The following is an 11,207-nucleotide window of genomic DNA, read 5'->3' on the forward strand; positions in this document are numbered from 1 at the left end:
GCTTTCAGTTATGTTCCTCAAGACGAGGGCTATCGTTCAAACAAGTAATTGGGCCCAAGGTTACTTTGTATAGGCTTTAGGCTCCAAAGTAATTGATTATAATTGCATAGTGTACCTTTTTTCTCGTTTAACCATTAGGTATCTGAAACTATTAATCTGACTAATTTGAGTTGGCACCAATTCTTTTCTAGCATAGTAGAATTGCACACGATTTGTTATAGTATTTCCATGCAATTAAGAGAGTCATAACGAACCTATAACCCTAGATGAAAAGCATAGCAATTTTGATACAAGACAATGAATTATGGTAGACAAAAAATAAAAAGAACCACAATCAGATAGCATTATGCTTTAATAGAAAGTCCAAGGGGCCAAAAATATCAATATCATCATTACTTTTGCCCAAGGAATCATATCCTTTCTATGAAGCCATAATCTCTTATATCTTTAATAATGTACTTAATTAAAATGAGTGGCCAATGCACTGATTAACAAAGAAAACTGCCCTATTGGACCTAAAGGAAATCTATTTAAGCTAGTCTTCATTATGTTACTAATGATTCAAATTCTTTTTAAATAATAAATAAACAAAAAGGGGTAGAGACTAATTGAGAGTTTTGTCATGGGATTGATCTAATGAGAGGGAACATTATGTGTGTAAAAAAGAAGGATAAGAATAATGCTTGTATTGAAAAGGAGGTGGGAGCATGTGATCCAAAGTTCCACATGGGTTGAAAAGATCAAAAGTGAAAGCAAAAAAATGGTGTGGGGCTTGGGGTTAGGAATAGTGGCGAAATCAGAAACTTCATCAAAAATATTCATGATTTAATATGTATGTATAGAAATTAATTTTTGACTTATATATGTAATATAATTTTCCCTATACAAAATATACTTTTTCGAAAAAAAATGTTCAACCGATCAATCTTCGTTCTATGTAGCTGCCAGTTGTAGGAATAAAGTAACTAAATATCCATAAAACATTGCACAAAATAGTGAGTATTGTGGCATCTTTAAGTATGGGATTTAGTGAGGAAAAAAGGCAACTTCATTGGTTGTAAAATAAAAAAAGAAAAGAGGAATATAAGTTTTGGGATCAATATATTTACGTGGTTCATGTCCTCTTGTGTGCTAATGAGAATGTTGTGTTGGCTTTGCAGTAATTATTGCCATAAAGCTGTAAACATGTCAATGCCAACTAGAAAGGTGAAAAAGAGAAATGGTTAAAAAAAAGTAGCAGTAGCAGACTTGGCACTACAATAGAGATTCTTATATATAGATGGATTGGAATATTAGATTTTTTTTCTTTTTTTACACATATCGATGTTGTCCAGGCTAGCTTAATCGTATCAAGAAATGACAAAATTTAATTTGCACATAAAATCACAACTCACCAATTTTGGACTAGTCAGTTTATTTTTGATCTTTCAATTTAAACTATTTAAAAGTTAAGCTGATATATAACTCAGATTAATACATGATCGAGAACTTTGACAATTTTTTTACCTAATTAAGTAAATTATAAGAAAACAAACAACAAATCTAACATGGTAGAGTTGAACAACTTGAGTTATTGTCATTAATTCATTTATTTATTAATACAATCATTTTGATCCGTCCAATTCAGCCAAATCCATTCGATTTGACAACCTCAATTATTTCATCAAAATTAAAAATTTCGACATCAAATAACTCTACACACTAAACTTTGAGCATATGAAAAATAATCACTTTTATCTTTTTTTTTACTTTTACTTAAAATATATTATTAGATCAAATTTTCTCCGAGTCCAGAATGTCTTGACTACTATCTTAATGAAAATAAAGTTGATCATATGCATCTCAAAGCTTTGTATAATTAATAGAAATTTATTTAAAATTGGATAAAATATATACTAATTAAACAATTGTTTATTTGAACATCATGTTAGGACTAGCTTCTGGGATGCCACTTTATAATTTAAGACTGTGTGATTGGTCAATATATAAGAGTTAGGATGATGGAACAACTCAACCACCAATGACCAATTTTTTGGGACAAATGAGAAAACTAATTAAACAAAATATGACCGACCTAAAGAAAAAAAAACAACTTAAGTGTTTGATGTAATACTTTTTTTTTTAAATTTTGACAATTTAATCCAATTGAATAAGACCTCTCGAAAAATAATTAATGTGTATAAACATTCTAACTTATAAGAATATTAATATTTTATTTGGCTAGTAGGTGAGTTGATTTATTGCTTGTAAATGGTTACAATAATAATTTCTAACTTCCAATTGAAAAATCTTTGGTTCTACGCCTTCAATTTGGCTTAGAAAACTTCAACGGCATCACTACCCACTAAGCTGTATAAACTTGATTTTGGTTCATGAATTTGAGAAGGATTTAACTTATAGTACTCCATATATTTGATAATGTAAAAGAATTTAACGTAAATATATATATCATTCGTTATAACAATCATTATATTTTATTTTTTAGGTTATTGTTCACTTTTTATGAATGGACAATTATCTATAATTATCTTTTCAATAATCTAATTATAAGGCAGGGTCAAGTGTGTTGGATGGTGTTCAGTTAAATCCTCATCATCGAAAACTCTTTTGGATATATGTAAATAGTTGAATCTCCTTGATAGTAAGGAACATAGCTCTACGAGTGATTGTCACGAAATCGACAAAACCTAATAACTTTGTCTCAAATTCTATATTCATGATTAAAAAATATATTTTATATGTACAAATAATCTATTCAGAACTCAAATAAACAAAATCGATTCAAGACACATAAATGAAAAAAGCCAGGCTCCGCCTCTATTGATTATTCAGCTTTTCCACTAACTATGTAAATTTGTGTTCTTTTAATTCCCTACTACTTTATAGGGTAAAAATCGTCAATGTATAAAAATGAAATTCATTAAAAGAAATGTCATTAAATTGCACTGTTGATATGCGGAAAAATAACCCTCTCAAGAAATGTAAAACTGAACTTAACTGATGGACATAATCTACCAAAACATACAGTCATTTGAATTTAACCAAACTTCTGGACTTCTGGTAGGTAAGTTACGTTTTTCCTTTCTTTGAACTGAGGAAGATTTACTATCCTAAAGTAATTAATTACAAATAGCATGATAAGTAACAAATTAACAACCTATATATATATATATATATATATATATATGAGGTGGCAAGGTTTAATCTAAAGTTAGGTCAAATATATATCTAGCAAAAAATAAACATAATTAACTACCAAAATAGACACATAAATTAGACAGAAAGCATAATAAATAATCTTTTAAGAATAAAGTGGGACCAAAAGTGGAAAAAAACAGTTTTTAGGTACTTGGTTAATGTCCAAGTAACGGTAGGATTGAAGAAATCAAAATGAAAAAAAAGAAGTTAGGTTTGAGAAAAGGAAAGTTAGGGTGAGAAATGAGAATTAGGATCATTTCTGTCAGTTTTTTTGCCTTTACTATTCTACAAATTCTTTCTTGTGGATGAAGATGTCGGCGAATGAAGACAAATATTCGAGACGGATTTAGAATTTATAATTTATAACTTTTTTTCTTACATTTTTAAGTGAATAAGTATACAATATTAATAACTGAATTTACTATCAAATATTTGTTGAAATCTTTGGTATATATAGAGGATTTGAATAAAATCAATTGAGTTCACATAAATCTGATTAAATTTATTAGTCCTTCCCCAAAGGATTTATTAGAAATTTGATAATTTTGAGATTCACCGAATATTACAAATGTAAAATCTCAATAATTTTGATATAATAAATATAATATTAAAAATTTTAAAATTCAAATTCATCGAGTTAAAATTCTGGATCAGATTTTGGACAAATTATTTCTTGTGAGTGGGAATGGAGATGGAACATTGCTTTACTTCAAGTCCACCTCTACTATAACAAGAAAAAGCCATAAAAAAAATATATAAAAAAAAAGAAGGTAAAAGGAGGGATATATTGAACATGGAACCTAATATGAAAGGCAACTTCAACCATTTTGGTCTAAATTATTAGTATATTTCTTTCCATTCCCACCTCCATTGGGAATTTGATGGCTACTAAGATGGAAGTAACTTTGATTTATTAAGGGGCGAATATTAAATTGATTATTTTAATTTTTTTCTTATGTCCAACACCAATTTTGAATTTAATACACTCTACACTCACGGTATATTTTGAGAATTTTATATGATAAAAATTTATTCGTACTCAATATTTATATCAAATCATACTAATTTATCAAGAAATATATTACAAATTTAATGTTAATGTGGGAATATATATTAGTTAATTATATTTTAGTGATAAGAGTGTATTTGAAGATATGTATCATATATTCATTTGATTAATGTAACTACCAATTTCAAGTAGTATGAATTTTGAATTGTTTGGTATATGAAGAAAAATCTTTTCCTACAAAATATTTTTTGATAAATAAATGATATTCTTATTTATTTTATGATATTTGATAAATAAATAAATATATATAGATAATTTAGGCACAACTGTGAGGGTAGGGTTGAGGTCAGTGGGGAGTGGACGGTGGAGGGGAATGAGGGGTGGGGGAGTAGGGGTCAAGGGTGTGCTCAGAGTGGGGCATGGAGTTTGGACGTGGAGGTGGGGTTGAAGGGTGACAATCAACGTAAAATTTCACTTATGAATTTTTTTTTTTTTTTTTATTAATTAGGAAGACATTTTTTTATTTTTAAAAAACTCGTTACTCTACGGATAATCTTTCAAAATATTTTACAAATATATAAAAAAATATTTTTCTTCGTGTCAAATACACTCTTTTTCGATATGTGGATTCACAATATTCATATTACTTTTCATCTACACTGCGTTATAACAGTAACGTGAGGTATTATCAATGTTATCGAGGTGAAATGATTGAGATTTTTTCATAATTTTCTAAAGCTTTTGTGTTTCGAACCCTTACAAACCCCCAGAAATGATTTCAAATTTGATCGGACCACAATGCGATATCGGACACAAGGTGGAAATCCAAAAATATGTTGAACGATCAAATGCCGACTTCTCCAATCTGATCTGATCAGTACCTAATTAAATTTAACATTTAGCGAACTGGATTTATTGCCAATAGAACTATAATTAAATATAGGGTTAGATGTCAATATCCAATAATCAGGTACTAAGAACTTGGTTAGTACATGCTAATTAGGTCCAGAAAAGTGCTTTTAATTAACTTTTAACCACGTTATGTGGACCACTAAACAGCCATATTCGTAAAAACAGCTAACATGTTAATCTTGTCATGAAAATGCTTTAGCATGTACCATTCTAAGTTGTTTAATTAGGTAAGGGATTAAGTCATCTCAAACTTTTTGATGATTAATTATTTAATGTAACATACATTCTTTACTGAAACGAGCTATAATTATATCTTTGTTAATCTAACAACTCAAACGTAAACGGCTAATTAAGTTAAGTAGTTCTTCCTAACGACAGAATTTAAGCCTAATGAGTAATGACGTATAATTAGCAACCTATTAATTAAATTGGCATGTGCTTATTTTGTGCCATAAATAATGGAGCATTTAGCTATTTGTGCATGTCTATGAAGAAAACTAAAACACTAATTAACGCCTAAACGCGTGTTGTGTTATGGTAACTGTTACTACTATAGTTTAGCTATCTCAATAACAAATTGATTATTATAAGTTGATACCTAAAATAGCTTCACTGTGTACCTAAAAACCAAATTAAAAGACGAATTAATTATGTTAGGTTAACAATTATTACTGACAAAAGGCTCATTTTGCTCAAAAGTAGATGACTTTTTTTTTTTTTTTGTTAGTTAACGAATCATCTTGAAGCAGTTAAGAATAATTTATTCGCCACCCTCAATGTTATAGCTCTGGTACTAAAACACACCGTAGGATATAGCTATGGTACTTTTGCTACCCTCGATGTTATAATTCGTGTTTAACTAAGAAAATATTCGAGCTCGAGTCTTGTATATGAAATTATTTATTTTCAATGTGAGATTATTCGATTCGAATGAGGCTTAATCAAACCTCAGTATAAGTAATGAATTTTTTTTTAAAAAAAGTATCTAAACGTAATAAAAACAAAAAGCTAACTTAGAAGAATAAATAAGTAGTATAGGAATCTAGGGAATGTGCTAGGAAGGCAACACACAGCACTAAATTCCAAGAAAGAAGAAGAAGATGCCAATAATATGTACGGTAAAAAGGAGATCCCATTAAAAATAAATTAAAGAATATGAGTCAGTGATGAACCATGCTTGTGTTTGGAAAATTTTAATGTTGTATGCAATGGGTAATGTGCCATTGAGCTCAATTGTCAAAGATCTGAGCTGGTTTTGGTAAGATTGTACATTTGTACAACTTCATGCATGTTCACGATAAAACATACTACAATATTTTCTTTGCTTCATATTAAGTAAAATACTCAAACTTTTGATAGTTTAAAATAATTAAATTATTTAATGTCCAAAAAAATTATTAGGAATTTTCTCTAGTTTAAAATAACTGAAGTATTTAATATCCAAAAGAATTTTCATGCATCAATAATCCATTTAATATAAATTAGAGAGAACACAATCAAAGCCCATGCATGGTTGCATTTTCTAGCAATTAACACGCCGACTGCTTTTCTTCTAATTGGATATTCTTTCGGAATTTAAATATTAATCACTTTGATAAATTAGTTTGTTTTAGATAAGTTTGTGGAAAAAAAACAAAAAATGTGTGCTAATAACTAATTTATATGACACACTTTTTTTTTATTTCATCTAAAAACAATGTCATATTTTTATGGTTAGAAACAATTTCACATAAATTAAAATGAATGGAGTATTTTGAATTGGATTAATTATAAAAGAAGCCTAGAATTGTGTGAAAACTGAAAATTGGTTGGAAGGTATTCTTTTTTTCTTTCCCTAAGAGTTCTCTAAAAACTTTTTATTTCCTCGGTAACTTGAACTTATGGAGCAATTTTTTTTTATCAATTTGAAGATATCCCTATAACCTTCTCATAAGAAAAGAAGAAACTAATAAATTCGAATCATAGGTATAAGTCTAATGATTAAGTGTAAGGTTTTAATTCAATCAAATGTTTCGTGTTAGAGTTGTAATAGCAACTCCAATGAAGTGTAAGGTTTTAATTTGATCAAAGGTTTCTTGTAAAGTTTTAATTCGATCAAAAGTCATATTTTATCTTTTATCATTATTTCTTCAGAATCACAATTCGCTGGTCACCCTATCCATCCAATAAATATAAGTAGTACTACTAATAATAAATAAATAAAATAAGTAAGTTGCAAAAAAGAAATGATGAAAACTAAGAGGACCAATATACCATTTATGAGGAGCCTTTGCTTTTCTGACTTATAAGTGGAATGTGGGCTCCAATGATATTAGCCTAAATATGCCATGTGAGGTAGGAGACCACCAGCTGGCTATGTCTTGTTTTTGTGGGCCTCTTTTTCCCTCACCTTTCCCTTTACTTCCTCTTCACAAAATCTCCACGCTGACGATTTCATATATAGAATTAATAAATTAAAACGAATAAAAAAAAATATGTATATTTTTAAGTGTGTATACATACATTTATATGTATATATAAAATAAATAAATATTTTACTTATATTTTATTTTTTAGTAAATATGTAAAAAAAAGTATCAATAAATAATCTACGTAGACACTAGAAGTGAAAATACACTCTAAGCGAGAGTGAGGAGAAACGTGTGTTAAAGGGTGGAGAAGAGACAATCATCTTAAAATGATATTTATAAAATTTATTTTTCTTAGTGATGAAAATCATTTTCCTCATTTTTAAAAAAGTTAATTTTCTAAAAAATAGATTTTACAAATTTTGATCGATCAAACATAAAAAAAAAAAAAATTAAAAATATTTTGATCCCAAACAACGCACAAAACAATTGTCCCTTTCCAAAGGACTTGTCTTTCTTTGATCACGGGACTTCCCTTCAAGTCTCTTCTATATATCCTTTTGGTAGACTCCAAAAACACACTATACAAATCGTAGAATTGATTCAATCAATTGGCATACTTGAAAGACGTGTCTATCAAACCTACATTTCTCCCTTTCTTGATTTTGCTCACTAAGTATGTTTTTAGTTAGTGAAATGTAAGTGACCCAAAAATGAGATTAAACACAAATACCCCTTCCACCCCCCCCCCCCCTTCCCCCCCTTAAAATATCTCACTTTATTTTAATCTTTTTGGTTTTATAAAACGTATTGATTACAAAACCACGTGCATTACATCTCCAAGAGATAATGACCTATCACTATATAGGAAGTCTAAAAACAAATCTACTGCGTGTACCCCTAATTTATTGTGGTGATTGGTGAATAAAGTAGCAACATCAGTAGAATCATTTTGCTCTAACGTTCCTTTGACGTGGATAAGAAGAAACAGTCTATATATTTATGTATGATATTATTTAGTATTATATTTGATAGAAATAATGTATTAATTATACATTTTATATGGTATTATATGATGTATTACTAATAATTTTTATTTGGTGGTATTAGTAATACATAGAATTTAATATTATGGGATTAAATGTGTAAAAACAAAAATATCCTTCAAATTTTTTTAGTCATTTTATTTATTTTCTTGATTTTATGTTCTATATTTTTAGTTTTGTACTAATAAATTTATTTAAATAAATTAGGTTGCATATTTTATTTATTTGTGAGTTCATATTTACATTAATATATATATATAAATTTTCAGGACAATTTTTTAAATTTTATTTACTTGTGGGTTCATATTTATATAATATAAAAAATATTTTTTTGAGTAGTTTTATTGATATAAAAGTCTAATTGAGTGATTTTACTGATACAAAACAAAGTTCATTGACTTAACAAGATAAAATCTCAAAGTTGAATGACCTTTTAAAATATTAACACCATATTAAAACTACAACTTGCAAATTTTTATGTGTAAACGTAGATGATTTATTCGCTTTTATTATTGTTTACCGTCTATTCGATTTTAAAAATAAATGGTCTATTTTTATTAAATTGAAAATTGACGTTTTATGAGTGAAAGATGACAATTATTTATCTCAAATAATTCAAGTGAGAAAATAGTAAAAATGGTGACAGAATTGTTGTTCTCTTAGCTAGTTAATTAGAATGCCACAAAAAAAAATATTGTCCGAAAATTATCTACCTTGATCCAATTACACGAAATAAAAAATCCCATAATATTTCAAGGATGTTATTGGAAAGAAGCTTTTTATAGAGTTTTAAACCAAATACAAGATTATGTGGGAAGCAATGAACCAAACACTTGATAAAAAATAATCTTTACATTACTAATCTCTGCGTTATTCATTTTTGTATCGAACGAACCCTAAATCTTTTTATAACAACTTTATTTATCTGAATGTATTTTAAATCAATTATTAAAAATAATAATAATAATAATAATAAAATATATATATATATGATATTGAGCAAACATTGATTCTAACAATCTGAATGTATTTTAAATCAATTATTAAAATAAAATAAAAATAATAATAATAAATATATATATATATATGATATTGAGCAAACATTGATTCTAACAAAAAATTGGCTATTATAATAACATGTTTTATTATATATGGAACAGTCTGATTGTATCATACAAATGAAAATAATGCAAATATTGAGTGTAATTAATTATTTTTAATATATATACGGCTTTTGTTAGAACAAGTATAAACAATTTTCTACTTTTTTTTGGTTATTGTTTTCAACCTAGCCTCATTACTATTGTATTTCTTCTTCATATATGATTTATTCTGGTTTTCTTGAGTTGAGGATTTTTTTGAAAATAATTCTTTTATTTTTTTAAGATAGTGAAAATTTTGCGTATACACTATTTTCTTCAATTATATTCTATTTATGGAATAATATTAGAATTATACTGCATATATTATTATTGTTGAGTTCGTATACAGTTTTTGCTTGTATATATTGTGAAGTTGTGAAACCTCTTTCTACCATCATTTGATCTGTATTAGTTGGGTGGTTGAAGTTCAATTTAATATCTATTAATAGTATGGGTCCATTATACTATTTCTAGTTTAATTTTAGTGCAATTGACCTTTCTCCTCTCTCGTCCCTACAAAAATATTGTACTTGTACTAAACAACAAGCAAAATGATTTATAATCCAGTTTAAACTGCTAAAGTCAATTTAACCTTGTTACAAGCAAATGTTAAAATATAGTACAATACATTAACAATATAATTTGTTTATATCATGAAATTTAAAGTACTTGAAAAAATAGGTATTTATCTTATTATCTACAGTTAGTAAGCCTAATTGATAATTTAGAAAATAAATTATCTGCTTTAACTAGTTAAAGTACAATAATAACGTAAATTACTAGACTATCAGTATGCATAAGGTAAATCCTTAAAACTATTACTGCCAGTCTGCCATGTTGTTCATTTCACAAAAAAAAAAATTCCTTCCAACGCCCCCGCCCCCCCCCCCCCGGCGACCCAACTTAATATCTAGACAAACTCTTAAATTAACAAATAAAATTTATTTAGAATCTTGAATTATGATTTGTTTAAGTTGAACATCTGAATACATATAAAATGTTTCCATTTGATATTTTCGTCTCAAATTTTGGAAAAAAAATAAAATTTTGGCGTGTTATGAAGTGTAAATTACATAAATAAAGTAACTACTTAAAATATGTCATCTTTCTCTAATTAGCCTCAGTAACTCATAAAATCAAATATTTTATGTGATTAACTTAATTAAATTTAATTCCATTTTTTTAAATATATATAAACACTTTATCATATATTTAAATGCTCAATTAAAATAAGTATATCACTTTTAATATTTAATAACTTTATTAATTTTTTTTATTTTTTTTTCTTAAATTTTATGCCTAATTAAACTAAGACACATCAAATAAAACGGACAAAACAATATTTATCTAATATATGCAAAACACAATATTTTGGTTAATCATTTAACTAATCACCCTTGAACTTCTTTGCCCCCTCGCCCCTACTGATCCTAGCTAATATAATTTTTAAGCCCCACTTAATTAATAGGATGGTAGAGGAACATATTATTATAATAAAAAATATAAGAGTAATGAAAGAAAATAATAAAGTAAAGTATAGAATATAAGAAAC

Source organism: Solanum dulcamara, chromosome 9 (assembly GCF_947179165.1).
Source record: "Solanum dulcamara chromosome 9, daSolDulc1.2, whole genome shotgun sequence".
In the NCBI taxonomy this organism is placed as follows: Eukaryota; Viridiplantae; Streptophyta; class Magnoliopsida; order Solanales; family Solanaceae; genus Solanum; species Solanum dulcamara.